Source organism: Jaculus jaculus, chromosome 7 (genome assembly GCF_020740685.1).
Source record: "Jaculus jaculus isolate mJacJac1 chromosome 7, mJacJac1.mat.Y.cur, whole genome shotgun sequence".
In the NCBI taxonomy this organism is placed as follows: domain Eukaryota; kingdom Metazoa; phylum Chordata; class Mammalia; order Rodentia; family Dipodidae; genus Jaculus; species Jaculus jaculus.
In genome coordinates, this window is record NC_059108.1 from 87,925,656 (window position 1) to 87,946,117 (window position 20,462).

Consider the following 20,462-nt stretch of genomic DNA (forward strand, 5'->3'; position numbering starts at 1 on the left):
AACTATAAGGTCTCTTCTAAACTCTACAGAGATAAAGCATGTCTTTCATACTATTAGATTATAAAGCAAAGTCCACCAGATGCATCTCAACCAAAGAATCATGATAAATAATAAATTATTGCAATTTGGAGTGTTTTGGTAAAGTATTTGTTAACTATAAAACAAATTCCCAGAAAAATCTATATAAAGTAAATAAGCTGTCTAAAAAGAAATCAATATCAAGCCAGGTGTGGTGGCATACACCTTTAATCCCAGCACTTGGGAGGCAGAGGTAGGAGGATTGCCATGAGTTTGAGGCCACCCTGAGACTCCATAGTAAATTCCAGGTCAGTCTGGGCTAGAGTGAGACCCTACCTCAAAAAACAAACAAACAAACAAACAAAAAACAAAAAAGGAAATCAACATCCTATTATTCCAGTATACAATATTGAATACCAGATGGCAATAGTTATGTCAACAAAATAGATAGGGAGATAGTGATTGTTTAAAGATAAAATGTGGACTGAAGAGATTGTTCGGTGGTTTAAGGTGCTTGCTTGCAAAGTCTGAGATCGTGGATTCAATTTCCCCAGTACTTACATAAAGCCAGATGCACAAAGTGGCATATGCATCTGGAATTCATTTGCAGAATCTAGAGGTGCATGTCCAAATTCTTCTGCCTTTTTTTCTCTCTCAAATAACTATTTAAAAATAAGTGGAAAATATTACAGTATATCTTAGAATAATGAAATATGTCAGATCTGTAGAAAGGCACCAGAAAACTCTTTGAGATCTTGTCCTTTTTTCAATGTATTCTCATTGTCAAAGATAAACATATATGTCCATCTACAAGATATTTAAGTTTATTTTATGCCAGAAAGCAATAACTATTTGGCCCAGAAGTGCCACATTTCATTTCTGCTCACAATTCACAGGCTAAACAAAACATATGAATATATGGCCTCACCAAACCTAAAAGAGGCATTCCTACCATGTTCTCAAATGGGAAAATGTGGGAATATTGGGTAAATAATACTAATACCTATCCAGATAGCTATTTTTGTAGTCCTTTTGATAGAATATTTCTTTCTTTCTTCCTTCCTTCCTTCCTTCCTTCCTTCCTTCCTTCCTTCTTTCTTTCTTTCTTTCTTTCTTTCTTTCTTTCTTTCTTTCTTTCTCATTTTGGTTTTTTGAGGTAGAGTCTCTCTCTAGTCCAGGCTGACCTGGAACTCAGTATGTAGTCTCAGGGTGGCTTCAAACTCACAGCCATCCACCTACCTCTGCCTCCCAAGTGCTGGGATTAAAGGTGTGTGCCACCACACCCAGCTAGAATCTCACATTCAACATAGCTCTTGCCATTTCATTCAGGCCCACTTCTATAATATAGACAGGGAATGGTGGTACCAGGAGGTATCACTACTGGTACCAATACTGGGGTACCAGGAGGGGTATCTGGAAGATTGTAGGGAAAAGCAGTTAACATATGTACATGGCATACTAAACACTCTGCCATATACTTTATCTTCAGTTTGGCTCCTTCTTTTCTTATGGAGTAAAAATTGACTCAATTTCACTTCATAGGAGTTAATCACTATGGATGTCATTTACCTGACTGATAAACATAAAACCTGGCTCTTGAATGGTGAGCAAGCTGAAAGCTTAGCACAGTGCATAAAACAAAGCAGTGAGGCATTTCCTTCTGACTCACTGTCATATTTCATTGTCATTTTCAGAGAGGTCTAACTGACCTTGAATGTGGACAGCAACATCCTGTGTGTTGACACCCCTGGGTTGAGCCCCAGCATTTATCTTTCTCTCCTTCCTGATTGTGGATGCAATGTAGCCAGCTACCTCATGATTCTGTCACCATGCCACCTCTGACATGATGGGTTTTATCCTCAAACTGTGAGCCAAAATAAACCCTTCCTCAAGTTGCTTTTTGTCATCACAAAGAGAAAGGTAATGAATACAATTTATGAGAGGACTTTTTAACCAAAAAATGCTCAGTAAACCTGAAGTATCTTTGTCATTAGACATTTTATTATGATTTATTATAGTTTTGATTCCAATTTGAATAAATAACTTCATCTACTGCCATACCATTCCGGATGCTCCCAATCTCATTTAATCTCTGAAGACAATTCTCTTCTTGTTCCTTTGCTACCTCTAAAAGACTAAGAAAAATTCTACTAGGTTTAATATGTATGAAATTATTTATAAATTTTGGTAAATATGTAATTCTTAAAAGAGACTTCATATTATTTGGAAACTATGTTGAAACTAGACTATGGCCATTACTTATTTTGAGCTTTCTGCACATGAAGGTTTATTACAATTAGTTCCCGAACAATCCAATCCAATAGCCAAAATTCTAATGGCCTCAATGGCATTCTAGATTCAGAAGAGTTAAGTATGACTGGGTTTATTTTTGCAGTCACAAACCCAGCTAGTGTCTTCAAATCATATCTACAAGTTGAGAAGGAGCTCATTTCATTCACTGATCTTTTCCCTTCTTGTGTAACACCACTTAAATTTAGCAGACTGCTGAGTGTAATTTATTTTGAATTTAATTACTGAACCAAAATGCCACCTGTAATTAGAGATGTAAGAGGCAGTCAGTTATTTACCCCACTGGTTTGAAAAGGGCTGTAAAGTATAACATTGTCCTTCTACATCATCTCCTATAAGCCTTCTGTCCAAATCACTGAATCTGTGCTGACAAGGTATCAGAAAGAGCAACTTCTAAGAGGCTAGGCTTCTGTGCCGAGCCCATCCCTCACTCATCACTAATGTGATGGCATTTGACATGGTCCAGGTTATTTTGTAAAATCAGCTTCCTTGAGAAGAACATTCAATCAAAGATGGAAAAATCATAGTATTTCAAGGACTGGCTTAAACTAAGGGGTAATATGACATGTTTCCTTTTGTTATGAGCCCTAGGTTCAGCAAGAGACCTTTTCTCAAAATGTAAAGTGAAGAGTGACTGAGGGAGGTCACCTGACATCAAGCTCTAGCCTCCACATCCATGTTCATATCTGCATGAGCACCTATACACACATGTGCCCACACACATAAGAACACACATACACAAATTTATACACACTACACACATACATGCATTCAAAAAAGAATAAAATAATAATTATAGCAGAAGTTATTAGTGCTTTCTTAATGCTCAGTCCCTTGATATTGGTGGCAGTTGATGGATACAAACATCTTTTATATACTTAAATCAAGTGAGGGAGTTGGGCCAGAGTCTGTGGCTAAAATTATAGCTGCCACCCTCATTTGAGTACCCAGTGACCTCAATGAAAACTGTCCATACAAGTGTCATTTGCGGATGAGTGGAGGACAGTCTTGTAAACTTGAAAGGTTGTTGATGGATGACTCAAAACACACAAACTATTAAAAACTCAAGTGTAACAAGGATTTATCACATGAGTTAATTTATTTAGTTAAACAGGAACAAGATATTTACAAATTCAGTAAACAAGGTCTATCGCAAAGGGTATATGGAAAGTGTAGAACAAATATAAAAACAAGTGAAATTTATTTACTTGCACAGTCATTTGTAGTGACATTTGTAGTCGTGACATAACAATTGACAATCAGGGCATTTCTGAATTTAAAAAAATTCCAAAACTGGTGAATTTGTTTGTATCTTTATGGTCACTAAAGATCAACTGTGGTCAAAGTCCTCAACTACTCCGGGATTGCTTTACTATATTGTAACTAAATCCTGATAATCTTGAGTCATTTCCAAAATCATGGCTGAGTTTCTTGCTCTTCAGAAAGAAAGTAGCAGGCAACAGAGTTAAGATTCCAGACTAAGATCACTTAGAAGTCCTGCACTCTAGAACTTGTACTGATGCAAAGCTGGTGCAGATTTTGCATTTTGGGTTAACTTCATCCACACAGGCCTTAAGGGCTTGCCATCAGCTTGGTCCTACAAACCACTCCTCAGAAGGATCCCACACTTAGGATTTAATGCTTTACAGTCTTGTCTTAAAATGACTTTAAAAAAAACCCTCTTATATTAGTTTTTTTAAGTAAAGGGCTTTCTTATGAATGCTTCATACATATATTTTCTTATGATTTCTATTGTGATTTGAATGTGAACTAGCCTTCATAGCCTTATGTGTTTGAACACTTGTATCCCACATGGTAGCACTATGAGAGAGAGTTGTGGATCTTTTAAGAAGTTGAGCATTGCTAGAGCAATTGGTCACTGAGGTGTGACTTGATGTTTCATAGCCCAGAACCACTTCCTGTAAATCCATTTCCTAATTGTGTCTACATTGTGATGATAATTGCTGAAGAAAGTGGATTACTGGGGTATGACTTGATGTTTCAGGACCCAGCACCACTTTCTGTCTCTCCCGTTTCCTGAGTGTGGCTACATGGTGACTAGCTTACCTTCCACTTGTGCTGCCATGTTTTCCCTGCTATGTGGAGCTTACCCCTTGAAACTCTGAGCCAGAATAAACCATGTCTTCCTTAAGCTGCTTCTTGCCAGGTGTTTTATCACAGTGAGACAAGAGTAGCTAAAACAGGCTCCTCCTGCCACTCCATCCTCCATACTCCTGCTCCCTTCCAAGCATTCCCTGTCCTCCAATAGTCCCCAACCTTCTTTCATGTCACATGGATTCTATTTGTCCCTCACCTCAAAGATCTCTTCTTCCTTTCCTGGTCCTCCTTTTAGTTTCATCATATGCAAATTATGCATTTATAAATCTGGGATTGATACATGAAAAAAAGTTTATTTCTTAAAAATGTTTATTTCTTAATCTGGCCTATTTTGCTTAACATTATGATTTTCAGTTCCACCTATATACCTGCAAATATCATGATTTTGTATTTTTATGATTGGATAAAATTCAATTATATATACATAGACATGTAATAAACACATACAAGATTTATATACATCTATATGTAATATATACACATACCAAATTTTCTTTATTCATCTGTTGATGAATATCTAGGCTGATTCCATTTCCTAGCTAATGTGAATAGTGCTTTAATAAACGCAGGTGCACAAGTATCTCAGTGGTAGGTATTAGGATCTCTGGGATAGAGACCAAGGACTGGTATAGCTGAGTCATATGGTAGTTCTTTATTAGAGAAACCTCTGTACTGATTTCCATGCTGGCTGCAAAGCTTATGTTCCACTAACAGTGAATAAAGTTTCTCACTCCCCACAACCTTGCCTGTTTGCTTTCTTGATGTTAGCCACTCTAACTTCGGTAATATTGATTCTCAAGGTAGTTTTAATCTGAATTTGCTTAATGGCTAAGGATTTTAAACACCTTTGAAAATATTGTGTTTTGTATTTAGAGAACTATGTATTCAGTTCATAAGTTTATTTATTGACTGGAAGATTTGGAGATGTTTAGTTTTTATAGTTCCTCATACATTTTAGATATTAATTGATATATGGTTAGTAAAGATTTTTTCCCCATTCTTTAGGTAATCTCTTTTGATACAAAATTGTTTCCTTTGCTGTGTAGAAAATGTTTTTACCACAAACAATGGATTTATTCATGAAAATTAGTTTTCAAACTACATGTCACATGTATCATTTCCAGCACTTATGTTCTATATGTACTCTTACCCACACACTGAATCAGTGCTAGAGGAAACAGAGAGACCCTGCAACTCTCTGGTCATAACATGTTCATAAAATGATCAAAACATAACCTTGGTATGTGCTGAGTTTCAATCTGAAAACAACATACTTATGTATGTTGATGATTCATTAACATTGAACTCATGTCTAACAATACATGCCTGATCCAGGTCTCCCTAACATGTTCATCTTCTATATAAGGCACACCAAGCCTTCCTGAACTCACCACACTTCAACACTACACTTGGGGTCATGAATCTCTGAGTCAGTTCTTATGGAGGAATACCAGGGAGACCATGTCTCAGGATATTCCTACCCACTATATGCCTCTTACAATCTTTCTGTTCCCTCTTCCACAATATGCCTTGAGCCATGGCAGGCCTGTTGGCAGTCTGGTTTAGTGTTGAATTATTTGTAGCCTTTGGATTTCTGCTTTTTTAGGTTTTAGTTGATCACCATGTTTGTCACCATCACCCTAGAGCGGGTTGTCAGGCTGGCAGTAAGGCAATATTCATGTCACCACTTCCTAGTGCAGAAAAATTTTAATTTCACATAATCTTAATTGTCAAGTCTATGGGTTATTTCCTGTACTACTGGGGTCTTTTAAAGAAACTTCTTGCCTATGTGTATATCTTAAAGTGTTTTCCCTATGTCTTCCTCTAGCAGTTTCAATAGTTCAAGTATTATATGCAGGTTTCTCATCTATTTTCAAATGATGTAGGGGGAGAGATATGGTTCTAACTTCATTCTTTTCTACATGGGTATTCACATTTTCTAGCACCATTTGCTGAAGAGGCTGTCTCTCACCCAGTGTGTGCTTTGTAAGCCTTTATCAAAATTAGGTGAGTATAGCTGTCAGAGTTTATTTTGGGTTCTTCTGTTCTATTTCAGGGGCCCACATGTCTATTTCTGTACCAACATTATGCTGCCTCAGTCACCATGGTTCCATAGTATAATTTGAAGCCAAGTATTGTGATACCTTCAGGATTTTTCTTTCTGCTTAGAATTGTTTGGACTATTCTGGGTATTTGGTGTTTCTATATGAAATTTAGGATTTTTTTTCTAGTTTTATAAAGAATGCCATTGGAACTTTGAAAAGGATTATTTTGTAACAGTATACAACTTTTGGTTATATGGCCATTTTCGACAATATGGGGTCTGTCTATTATCATGGAAGATCTTTCTTTCTTTCTTTTTTCTTTTTTTGGTTTTTCAAGGTAGAGTGACCTGGGTTTCACTATGTAGTTTCAGGTTGGCCTTGAGCTCATGGCAATCCTCCTACCTCTGCCTCCTGAGTTCTAAGATTGAAGATATGTGCCACCATGCCCAGCATGGAAGATCTTTCCATCATCAACTACCTTTTAAAATTTCTTTTTAAGTGTCTTAAATTTTTATTGTATAGCTCTTTCATAGGTTGGTGCTAGGTATTTTATTTTTGAAGTCATTATTGCAGTCAGGTTCACATTGCTGGTAGAAATCACACAACCAAGAACAGCTGTGGGAAAAAGAGGTTTCTTTTGGCTTATGGGCTTGAGGGGAAGTTCTGTGATGGCAGGGGAAAATGATGGCATAAGCAGAGAGTGGACATCACCCCCCTGGTCAACATAAGGTAGAAAAAGCAACAGGAGAGTATGCCACACATTGACATGGTGAAACTGGCTAATACCCATAAGCCCGGCCCCCGAACAATACACTGTCTCCAACAGGCCTTAATTCCCATATGTCCATTATCCAGGAACCTAGCATTCAGAACACCTAAGTTTATGGAGGACACCTGAATCAAACCACCATAGTCATTTTGAATAGTATATTATTTCTAGTTCCTTCTTGGAAATGTCTGTATTGGCACATAGAAAAACACTGAGTTTTATATATTGACTTTTTATTCTGCTTCTTTGCTGAAAGTATTGATCAGATTAAAGAAAGTTCTTTTTTCTTTTTTAATGTTTATTATTATTATTATTATTATTAACAACATATTTGATGTGTATACATCATGTGTTGATACACTCTTTTCCTTGTCCCTGCCACTATCCCACTGGGGATACTCCTCAGTGGGGTAACAGGTATTCCCCATGAGGTTGTGGTTTATGCATTGTAAGAGCATCAGTCAGTTATTTTGGGGGAGAAGGAATGCCTTTGGGAATTATGTCTCAACTTGTGGCTCTTAAACTCTTTCCACCCCTTCCACAAAATTCCCTGAGCCATGGGAGTGAGTTTTAAATCTACTTCAGTGATGAGCTCTTAGGAATCTCTGGATCTCTGCTTTGGTAGGTATTGAGTATCCTCAGGGTCTGTCTCCTATACACTGGAGCTGATTATCAGGTTCAACAAGGAAGCAGCACTCTTTATTTATTTATTTTATTAGTTTTCTATTCTGCAAGTACAGGCAGTTTGGTACCATTATTAGGCTCATCTGTGACCTATCCCCTCCCCATTGGCCCCTTCTTGTTGAGGTATATGGGTCGTGCATTGTGGAGTTAGCCCACAGTTATTGGTACTATAAATGTCTCTGCATATCATGACCCAACATGTGGCTCTGACATTCTTTCTACCCCCCTCTTCTGCAAACTTTTCCTGAGCCATGTTGGGTTCATTTTTGGTCTGCTTCAGTGATGAGGTGTTGGGGGCCTCTGGGGCTCTGGCTCTCTGATTTGGTAGGCATTGATTTTTCTCTGTGTTGGTTTCCTTCCCCCTTGTGCTGGTATCCGGTTCATCAGGAAAATAGCACCCTTGCTGGTTTCGCCAATTTTACTTAGTTTCAGCCAGAGCCCTTTTGAGGTATGATGGGGTGGCTCTCTCCTTAGGATCTGCATCTATGTGAAAAAGAGAAGCAGATTCTCCAATGGAGAGTAAGTTAGCACCAAGACAAATGAGATAGCCCCTACTTTTTTAATACAGAGTTTAATAGGTGTAGGCCCTCTTGTAGCCCATGATTGATGGTAGCTTGATATTGGAGAGTGGGCTTATGTTTGGATATGGTTCTGACTTGTTTCCCAGCTCCAGCTATGGGTCTCGTACCACTGAGGGGATCAGTTAGCTGAATCAAGAGCAGTTGATTCCCCACCATGGCTGTGTTCCACTATTGCACTTGTGTGGGCATCACAACAGGTTATTTGCTGCTAAGTAGGTTGGACAATAAGTTGGGAAGCAGCACTCTTTCTCATTTCCCCAATTCCTCTGTGGTTTCAGCTCTGGCTTGGCTGAAGTGGGAGGGGTAGTTTATCTCCTCTGGTCTTTCTGCCTTCTGATAAAGAAGAACACATTCTCCAAAGGAGAGTGAAGTGAGCATAGTTTAAATGGGATAAGCATTATTAATTTAGGGAGAATTTGGGGAATGTAACCCCTCTTTTAGCTCAAGACTTGTGAAAGTTTGACACTAGAGAGCATAATCTTTCTCTCCATAGGATTCTGATCTGGTTCCCAATTCCAGATATGAGTTTCTTTATACTAAACAGATCTCTTAGCCAATCAGAAAGCTATAGGTTACCTACCAAGGTGTGTGCCACTATTGCACTGGCATGTATATCCTGTCAGGGTGTTTGCTTCTGAGTAGCTTAGAACTCTGGTTGCTCAGACCATTGTTGGCCACTTCCCCCAGTACCTCATGTAGTGTTTTCCAGCACTAGACAGGCTAACTGTCTGGGTACTGGCTTTCTTCTGAATTCCAGTCAGGTCTCTGTGCTCTGTGCCAGCAGCATATGGTGTCTTCAGCAATAGGGTCCAAGCTTTTGCCTTAGGCAGGTAATCAAGTGCTTTGATAGAAGGCTGTCTTGATTTGTAGACCTCGTAGTTCTCTCTGATCAATAGCTCAATGTGCGTAGCAACCCATCTCTGGTACTAGGAATTACAGGCCAGAGGCAGAAACATAAATTTCTCTTAAGCTTAGGCCTCATCCCATGCTCACCAGAGGCCTACTTTTCAGGTGCTTCCCCTACTCCTTTTGAGAATCCTATCTTTTAGGCTATCTCCAAGGATAAAGGTTCTATGGCATTAGCCTGTTATGGATCTAATTTTGTGTTTGTGTTTGTCCTCCCCACCCCGTCCCCTCTCCCTAAACACTTCCATCTCTATTTTGTGGGACTTGAGTTGCCTATTAGGTATGTCAGCAACTTGAGCAGGTTCCAGGTTAGGGACCAAAGATAAGTGATGCCATGCAATGTTTGTCTCTCTGATTGTGTGAGTTCACTGAGCCAGATGCACCAGTGAGGCAAGTGCAAGATTGCACACACTCATAAGTGGCACAAGCAAATGGTGTTTGACTACAGTGGCTGAGGCCCTAGCCTGACAATTCTCTCTCTCTCTCCCTCCCATCTCTCCCTAAAAAGTAAAAATAAATTTGAAGCCCCCCCCATAGGATTGGAATACTCAATAGACCAGCACAAGCCTCATAGGTCAGGAGTCAGGGTGAGGAATGGCCCACAACTCAGCTTTAGCTTCCTATCTACCGACTGTCAATCCCTTTTTTTGGCCAGTTGTGCTGGTTCTTAGTTGGATAGAGGCAAGTCAGGTTCCCTTTCCCATGGGTTCACAAATCGCAAATCAGGTGAATAAATAAAAGATTACAATGCATATGTTTGAACACACACAGTACAGGAATTGGGTATAGACAGGAGGCTCACCCCCCCCACACACACAACAAGTCATGGACCTGCTAACCCTTGCTAAAAAGTGCTATTGTTTCCCACTTGAGACACAAAGAAACAAGTGCCATGTCCTGACCTTCCCTTCATGGGCTAAGGACAGAATTCTTCTTCCCTCAACCCTACTGATGTAATGGAAGAGAAGACTGAAAACTCCTGTGGGAGATGGGGAGGCTATAGGAGGTAAGGCCTTATCTGAACAGAAGTCCCCAAGCCTCTGGCATGTGCTCTCTAGTATCATTAGAAATCATTTTATTACTTATTTATTGTTTATTTTGAGATTGGGTCTCACTTTAGCCCTGGCTGACCTGAAACTCACTCTGTAGTTCCAGGCTGGCCTTGTACTCACAGTGATCCTCATACCTCAGCCTACCAAGTGCTGGGATTAAAGGCACATGTCTGGAGTTAGATTGCCATGGCGGGAGAACCTAGCCCCCCCCCTCCTCTCTCTCTCTCATAAAAGAATACAAAGTAGAGAAGCAATATTAATAACTGTAAATGGGGCAGGGAATGTGGCTCAGCAGGTAAGAGCACTTCCTGTGCAAGAACATAGAGACTGCTTGAGTTTGATCCTAAGGACCCACAGAAGTAGCTGGGCATGGTCATATACATCTGTAACTCCATTCATGGGGAAGTGGGAGGGCAGTAAGGAGAGACCCAAGAATCTCCAGAGCTTGTGGTTGAAAAAAAAAAAAAAAAAGGTCAAGCTTCAAGATCAGTGACAGACTCTGGCTCAAACAAGAATGATGAGCAATGGAGCAGGACAGCTGACTTTCTTCTGTGGCCACTATAGGTAAGCACACCTTGCCATAGGTGAACATATAGTGTGACGCATGGGCACATGTGTGCACATCACCACACCATCACACACACACACACACACACACACACACAACCTATAAAGCAGGCTAATGGGAAGATGGCTCAGCAAGTATTGGTTGTATAAACAGGAGGAAATCAGTTCAAGCCTCAGCACACACAAAAAGCTAAGCATGGAAGTGCATTCCTGTAACCCCAGGGCTGGCTGGGCTGGGGGGCACAGAAACAGGAGGATCACTAAGACACCCAGTCAGGCAGTCTAACTGAAATTAATGGCAAGCTCCAGGTTCAGTGAGGAATGTGTCTCAGGGAAATAATGTGAAAGAGCAATAGAGGACACTTGAAATCCTCCTCTGGCCTCTGTAACACTTAAACACACACACATACACCCACCCACCTCCACACACACACCCCAAAAACAAAACTGTAAGGGGAAATGTTGGCTCACATACAAAGGCAAAAACATCAGAATTCTATCAAATCTCATGTGAGCAACCCTAAAAGACAGGAAAGAATGGAATGATATACTGTAAGCCTTGAAATGTAAGTGACTGCCCCAAAATTGCTAGCCAGAAAAGTTATCTTTTAAAAGCATTTCAAACAAGCACAACCTAAGGCAACAAAGCCAGCACTGCAGAAAATATTTAAAGAAGTACCATAAATAGAGGAAGAAGAAAGACAGTCTCCTTTATGGGAGCACAGGAAAGAATATATTTCATGAGAGAAAAAAAAAAATGAGCAGAAAGAAAGCTGGGACTGAGTCCACCATATCCATCACAGCAAACCCCTAATACTAAGAAGAGGAGAAAACCGACCAGAAAAACAATCGTCTATAGCCATGCCACCCTGAACTCACTCGATCTCACCAGAAAAACAACCAACAAAACAAAAGGAAATAGAGAACCCCTCTCAATAATAATCGTAAATGCAAGTGGTCTCAACTCACCATTTTAAAAATCAAATCAATTGTATTAAAAGTAATATCCAACTACCTATTGGAACACACCTAAGTGGAAATGACATAGAAAGCAACCTACCAAGAAAATGGGGGCCCCAAACAAGCCAGCATAATTATTCTCATGTCTGATAGACTTTGAAAGACAAAAAGAAGGCCACTACATTTTAGTAAATGGAACAATTAATGATGAAGCCATAATAATTTTAAATACTCATATATTGAGTATTAGGTCTCTCAATTTTATGAAACAAACACTAAAAGACCAGAAATATCTCCCTAATACAATAGTAGTGATAGGTTTCAATAACCCATTCTCATCATTTGATAGGTCTTCCAAACTAAAAATCAGTAAAGAAGACTGGAGATGTAATTCAGTTTGTACTGAGCTTGCTTAGCATGCATCAAGACCTGGGTTCAATCCCCAAGCATAGTGATACATCTACTAGCACTTAGGAGGTAAAATTAAGAATCTCAAGATAAGTTGCCTTCCTTATCTGTTTAGATGTGAGTGAGCTCCTAACACCATAGTTGCAAGCTGTTTCTGCTGCCATGTATTTCCATCCATGATAGACTGTATCCCTACCATTACCTTACAATCTTCCAGGTAAGGTGACAGATTTGAAGCCACCTTATGTGACTCAGAAAAGTACAATGCCCTGTACTACTTTCCCTGAGCCAAAGTCAACCATAGTTATCAATCAAGAAGGTGATCTCCCCTCCTGGACATAGCACCACATGGACAGACAGGTGGTGAAAATTGTTCAGACTCAGAGATGTGACCAGGTACTGTTTGCAGCATGCTAGGAGAGACAGCTGAGACAGATACAGAAGTGTGGTATGGGATCCTGAAGCTCAGATTCTCCACAGTCACCCTGGAATTAACTGCCTGAGAACACCCCCCCCCCCACCACCACCACTGCCTGGAGGAAGTTCAGATTGCTGAGCCTGGCATAGTCTCCTGGTGGGCACTGTTGGGAAGAGACCCCCAGTGACAAAAGTAAACACAGCCAGGTGGGACTTCTACCCCACCCTCAGAACCTCAGTAACAAGAAAACTGGCAGATGGAAAGAACACTGTCCATGACATCAGAGATGAAGCTGGGGAGGTGGCATATCAGACTAGAGAATTCTGTCAGAAAGTGGAGTTCCCTCACAGGAATTATACTCACTTTTCTGAATTCCCAAGACTAGCAGCCTTCCCCTGTACCTGCAGAGACTGCTGCAAAAAATCACTATAGGGAGGGAAAGCCATAGCATCTCTCCTAGGAAGGACTGCTGACTAAGGCTGTAACATGTATTTCATCTTATTTAGTATTTTTATGTTTTAATTTTTATTGATATTTTTGAACATTCATTGTCATTTGTTTGTTTTAGCTTTTTGTCTCATCTAGATGAGCTTTAATTACTGTCCTTTTTTCTTTGTATTCATAGTGAATACTGATACCCCTACTGAGGAGGGTCTTCAGTGGAATGGGGGTGGGAAAGAGGAAACATAGGAGTTTAACATGATTGTTATATGACCAAGATGCAACATATTAACATAAATATGTAATATAATAACAAGGTATTGAATAACTGAGTACTGGACTTTATTTTAACTGTGAGGCTCTAATATTATTTTTCTCAAGTTTTCCATATTTTTAAGATAAGATAACTTAATATTTCATCTCAAAGTGAGATTATTATCCATTTCATATCTACATTTAAAATTTTTTTATTAGATATGGACATATTTAGTATGTAAACAACATATGTTGGCACCATCCTTTCCCTCCTCCCTGCCCCTTTTCTGAAGAGGCCTTCCTCACTGGGGAGGCAGGTCAACCCCATGGGGATTGTGGGTCATGCATTATGGGGGCAGCAGTCAGTTATGGGGGAGGCAATGGCTCTGTTTAAAATGTCCCAACCTGTGGCTCTAACAATCTTTACGCCCCCTCTTCCACAAAATTCCTGAGCCATGCTGGGAGCATTTTAAGTCTACTTCAGTGATGGGCACTTAGGAGCCTCTGGATCTCTGGTTTGTTAGGTGTTGAGTGTCCTCAGTATCTATCTCCTTCACCCTTGTGCTGATATCAGATTCACTGAGAAAGTAGTACTCTTGCTCATTTCCCCAATTCCTCTGTGGTTTCAGCTAGGGCCAGGGTGGAGTGTTCTGGGTCATTTATCTCCTCAGGTCCAGTTCCTGTCTGAAAAAGAGAAGCATCATAAGTACATTTTTAAGAGAGATATAGTGATAGTTTCAACTAGTAACCTCATTTTCTCCATGTAGGATTCTCCTATCTATATTTTCTCTAAGTTTATTGAAAGTAGGAGTCTACCATGATTTATTGAGAATTAAAAAAAAAACCCTAGAAAAAATTTAAAACTTTTGAAAAAATGAGATAGAGATCAAATGTCATTATTTACATGAGAGTTTATTTTTCCCAAGACTATTTATTTATGTACTTATTTGAACTATTTTTTCCTTATAGGATTGAAACAGCATATTTGTCATATAAATTTGGATCTGTTGCTACATTAAATTCTGTGAAGATTTAAAAAATTTCACATAATAGTAGTTAGTATACACTGAGAATTATTTTTGAAATTTATATTTAGAAATACTCTGGATATTCTGGCTAGATAGTGGTTCTATTACTTTTGACAGCTGTTAAGTCAGCTACCAGCCTCTATTATAGATACTTTGGGAGTTTAGTCTTAGAACTGAAAGCAAGAACATGGAATCCAAGAAGATATAAGAATTTGGACAGCACGGTGCACATCTGGATCCAGCTACTCAGAAAACTAAACAGAAGGATTGGAAGCTCAAGGCCAGCCCGAGCTACATAACAGAACTGTCTCAAAATAAAATTAAAATGGCTGGGGGTTCAGTGGTGAACACTTGCTAGCATGTTTGAGGCCCTGGGTTCTATCCCCAATATTGCCCTTCTTCCCTAAAGGTGAGAGTGGCCAGAGAAGAGAACACCTTCCCACCTTCTCAGGAGACTGGGATTTGATTAATTCAGGGTTTGATGGCAAAAAGAGAGAGAGAGAGAGAGGGCAGTGAACAATATGGAAAGCAGTAAGATGAGAAAGAAACCAAGTATATCAGTGGAATTCACTTTAGAGGACACAATTTAAGAGCAGCAAGAGGTATACATCTCTCCTTTTTAGACTAATATAAAAACACCAAGGGACCCTAAGTCCACAGAGGCAACTGTGTGTGGTTGTGTCAATAAGGAAGGACAACAGCTGCAGAGTTTCTTTTCTAGTCTGTTAACCAAAAGCTGTTGTCTTAAATTCAGTGAAGACTTCAGTCAGCATACGTTACCTCTTAATTGACAGAATACAATTTGAGACTGTTCTCCATCCTGAAGAATACTTCCTGGTCTGCCTGGAGATCTCTTATATTCCATTACTCATGTCAGATAACCAAAGTGCACTGTTTTCATTTAGCAGTGTCCTGTTAATTAGCCCAATAAGAGAAACTTAATATCACCACAGCCAACCTGACTCAGATAATTAATATGGGCAGTGTTCATTGTTTCAGCCTCATGACCTAGAGAACTTACATGTCACATTCAATAGTGGTGTTAATACTAATATACATAAGCAAGTCCAAAATGCCAGTCTTAAAAAATAAAATAAAATAAATAAAATGAAACAACCCATCTCACTTAAAAGTTGTGTTCTGTGTCATGTAGGTAACAGTCCCCTCCAGCAGAGGTCTCTAGCTCACCAGCATTATGGGAATCTAACTCATCTACGCAATATGTTAAGTTGGTGCTGTCCCATAAAGTACCCACACATAGTTATCTAAATTTTCTTAAAATTAAATAATATTAAAAATTCCCAAGCTGTACTAGCCACATTTTCAATGTTTAATAGCCATGTATGGCTAGGGGTTCATATGTTTGTTGTATAGTATAGATAAATATTTCCATTAGTGCAGAACATTCTAGTGGGCATGCTGTACTATATCCTATAAATTTAATTCATAAATGTGGAAATAGTACTTCAGGATCACAGTGTTAAAAGAGAAGCAGCACCTTTCCAGTACTGTGCTTGAATTCTACCTTTTTCTTTGTGTCATATTGAACCTATTTTCTCCCAAGTCAGCAAGTCAAATCACTTTATTCTAATAACTGGTAGATATGTCTTTTTTTTTTCTTAAGGCAATCAGAGCAGGAAAGTTTTAAGAAAGAAATGTGGCAAAAGTTTAAAAAAAAAATCAGAAGGTCTTAATATTATCCTCAACTGTGCCCCCTAAACAAGCTGATAGACCTAGAGAGAGTTACTAAATTTGTCTGGGCCTACATTTGATCCTGGCTAAAATGAGAGGAAGTCTGGATGTTTCCTGAGACACAAAACCCAACCTAAAAGTACAGTACTCTGGTGGAGACCCCTTATGTGCAAAAATAATCTCTGACTCAAGTAAGAAGTTCCAATATATCTACAGCATTCTGGCAATCTCTGCTTCTTGTCAAGATGGACTCAAAAGTTGCAGAAAAGCACTGCTTCAGAATGGCTGTGGTGAGCAGAACTGGCTGGTTGTTTAGCCCATTTCAGAGGATAAAATATAGATCTTCTTTTCTACTTTATTTGATTGGCCCTATTTTTCCTTCCTTCCTTCCTTCCTTCCTTCCTTCCTTCCTTCCTTCCTTCCTTCCTTCCTTCCTTCCTTCCTTCCTCCCTCCCTCCCTCCCTCCCTTCCTCCCTTCCTTCCTTTCTTCCTGCTACATTCCTTTTCTCCTTCCCCATCCCTCTTCCCCTTTCCTCATTTTCCCTTCCTCTTCTTCTTCCTACCCCTCTCTCTTTCTTTTCATGTTATGTGCATGTGGAGGCCAGAGATTGATATGAGGTATCCTAGTTGTGGTTTGAATGTAAAATACCTTCTTTAGGCTCATTTAGTCCCCAGCTGGTGGCCAAGTTTAGGAAGTGGGTGGAAGTGGAGCTGTGTTGGAAGATGTGGGACACTGGGGAAAGGCATTAAAGTTTTGTAGCCCAGCCTCATTTTATGTTCTTCCTCTGCTTCCTGCCTGACAACATGACCAGCTCTGCTCTAGCTCCTGCTTTTATACCATGAAATTTTCCCTCAAAGCTGTAATCAGAAAACAAACCCTTTCTTTCTGTAAGTTGCTTCTGGTGAGGTATTTGTTCACAGCAACTAGAAAGTAACTGATACAAGCTCTACCTCTTTCCACCTTTTTTTTTTTTTCTTTTTCTTTTTTGAGGTAGAGTCTGTTCACAGATGCAACTGAATGAGCTTGCCAGCAAGCTTCAGGCATCCTCCTATCTCTGTCTTTTCACTACTGGAAGAATAGCTGCATGTCTTTCATTTCATGTGGGTGCTGGGGTCTGAGTATGTAGCAAGCACTGTAACCAAGGATCCATCTCCCCAGCACCCTAATCCTCACCATTGTTTTCAGTGTTAACAAGTCCCAACTAGTACATAAGTGAGAATATTTCAAAATAACACTATGGCTTTACTTAAAGAATCTCAGCTATAGGCTTAATTTCAATTTCATAGTTATTGAGAGACAAGACACCAACCACTTTCCTGAACTGATCCTCTCGGTATGATACCATTCCTTGACAGGGATGTCACTCTTTGTATGGAAAGAGGTATGGACTCTCTTCTCTGTTCTCATCAGTCACATTTTGAAGAACTACACCTTTAAAAATCATTCTTTCAAAGGAAAAAGTGAGTTTTTCAGTTCAGCTTTTCTCAAACGGTAGATGAGAATATTTTTGAGTCTGGAGTTTCATTTGTAGGTAGAAATCATCCTTAAGTGAGTAGGCCAGAGTTTCAGCCATTTGTATGCAGCTCCTTATTGTCACATCCTTAATGCATAGAGCACTGCATATAGACAAATACAACGCAAAATCGGATTTAAGAAGCAAAAGGTGTGGAGGAAGGAGATGATGAAAATGGAAAAATGATCAGAATCATTAGTTGTTCTCACAGGTGCTTTGTTGGCAGGAAAGAAAAAAAAAAAAACCTTTATCAAACCCCACCTGAATTCTTTCAACTACAATGATGCAAAGAAAATGCATGCTAATTATGAACAGGAACATTATCTATTAATATGTTAATGAAGCAGGTTCACTAATGGTGAAAGACCTGAATTTTAATAAAATTTTAAGAGCTTCTTGATTACGTGTTTGTTAGTCGATATGATCATTTAAAATTATCTCTAGGTGGCTTTACACAGAATAAAACCTACATTAGAACTGTATTCTAAACAGGCTTTAATGAAGCAGGTGAGGATACCATCTGTGACATAAACACTGTCAGCCAGAAATTCACTTCAAAAGAAATGTAAACTAGTTAACAGGAAACATGTTATCATACCTGCCAGTAACAGCTTTCAATGTAGGTAATTTATTTAAGCATTTACTTGCTAATTTTGCTAAAGATATTTGCTTATGAAAATAATGTTCGATTGAATTAATGGATACTACCTTTCAATATTGGAAAGGTTATTTTTCATTAAAATTCCCTCTTGTGTCTCATATAAATGAAAACTGTTTTATCCACTCAATCCCAATATATTTTAAGACAGACAGAGGAGTCGTCAAAAATCAAAGTCAACCAGAATTAGTTTAGAAACCTCTATGGTGTGCTTCTGTGAATAGGAGAAATTGTGGTATGTTTTCTCCAAGATGACTTTGGCATCACAGTGCCTGGAAATCTCTACTTGCCTTTCTAGGAGGTGGATGAAGGCACTTAGCATCTTCATTCATGTTGCATATTTGAAGCATGAGGTTTTGATTAGTGAGTGAGCCTAGTTTGCATCCCTGACGTTCCTGAAGAAAGCATACACAAGATGGAAAGTAGAGACTTGGGTGTAAGACATGAGATGTCTGCATGGAGAGGTTAGGAAGCCTGAGTACTTTGTTGTATTCTTAAGGGATTTAGGGTCTAGAGGAGGGTGAAGTCTGTGTGTTCTTCATTAGGTATGAGGCCCTTAAAATGGAGTTAAGGGCTGAAGAGATGGCTTAGCGGTTAAGTGCTTGCCTGTGAAGCCTAAGGACCCCCCAGTTCGAGGCTTGATTTCCCGGAATCCACGTTAGCCAGATGCACAAGGGGGCACACACCTCCAGAGTTCATTTGCAGTGACTGGAGGCTCTGGCGTGCCCATTCTCTCTCTCTCTTTCTCTTTCTCTGTGTCGTAAATAAAATACTTTTAAAAATGGAGTTAAGTGACCTGGCATGCTGACGCACGCCTTTAATTCCAGCACTTGGTAGGCAGAGGTAGGAGGATCACCATGAGTTCAAGGGCCACCCTGAGGCTACATAGTTACTTCCAGGTCAGCCTGGACCAGAGTGAGACCCTGCCTTGAAAAACCAAAAAAGAAAAAGAAAAAAAAAAGGAGTTAAGTGAAGAAGTGAAAATAATTTTAGAAAGAAAAAAGCAGTAGCCCCCAGGCTTGTTGGGCTAAGAACAATAAAAGGAAGTGGGAGCAGGAGGAGCAAGGGACCTCTGTCTGTCCTTGTCACTCAGTTTTGAAGAGATTCTGGAGCAGAGTGGGTATGACCGGAAGTTTGAATGAACAACTCTGTCTGAGAAAACACGTGCTTCTTCCTGAGCAGACTTCCTTCCACAAAGGTAACAACACACCAGGATTCTTTGTTTCCAGGACACTTCATACTACTCACCTGATGGCCTCAATAAGGCATAGGACTGTAATGTAATAGTCACTAGAAATTGCAGAGACTACTTGCTTAAATTTTTGGTAGCGTGTTTGCTGAGATTCTCCAGAGTCTTTTTGTAAGGTCAACCAGAAACAATCCGATCTAGGGTCATTGGTCATTTAATGGATTTTAATTGGTCCTGGATGACTTTCTTTGAGGACATGCTGCCCTCTAGGGGTTGAAGCAAGCAGCTAGGGGGAGAAGTCAGGCGGGAAAGTTTCCCAAGCAATGCAGTGCTTTCCTATATGCTATTGACTTTACAAAAAAAATGGTTCAATCTTTTCATCAAATTGTACTTCAGGCCTACAGAAAATCTTGCCTTAAAAGTACTAATTTTTAAAAGGCACTAAATGAAATGACATTAGATCAGTGCACTCTCTCCATTTTTTCCCCTTTTAACTTTTAAAATATTCACAGTGTGTTGTGTGTGTGTGTGCATGTGTTTGTGTACCTGTGATGTGTGTGTGGGGGGGTGCATGTCATAGCGTGCATGTGGGCATGTGGAGGTCAGAGGACAACCTTCTTTTTGAGACACAGTCTCGTGTTGCACTGTATGTATAATGACACATGAGCTTCTGGATTTTCCTGGTCCCACCTCCCATTGGAACAGGTGCATTGGGATCACAGATACAGGTATCACTTTGTACCTGGCTTTGTATGCATGCTGGAGAGTTGAACTCTGGCTGGAAGGCTAGCAAGCAAGCACCTTTAACCATGGAGCCATTTCCTCTGTCCATCCTTTTTTTTTTTCAAC

At 39.6% G+C, this 20,462-nt stretch overlaps 1 pseudogene; it reads right to left on the reverse strand.

The window, feature by feature from the left end:
* Positions 1–19,827, reverse strand: part of LOC101614244 — a 53,088-nt pseudogene extending 33,261 nt beyond the window's left edge.
* Positions 19,828–20,462: the final 635 nt, after the last annotated feature.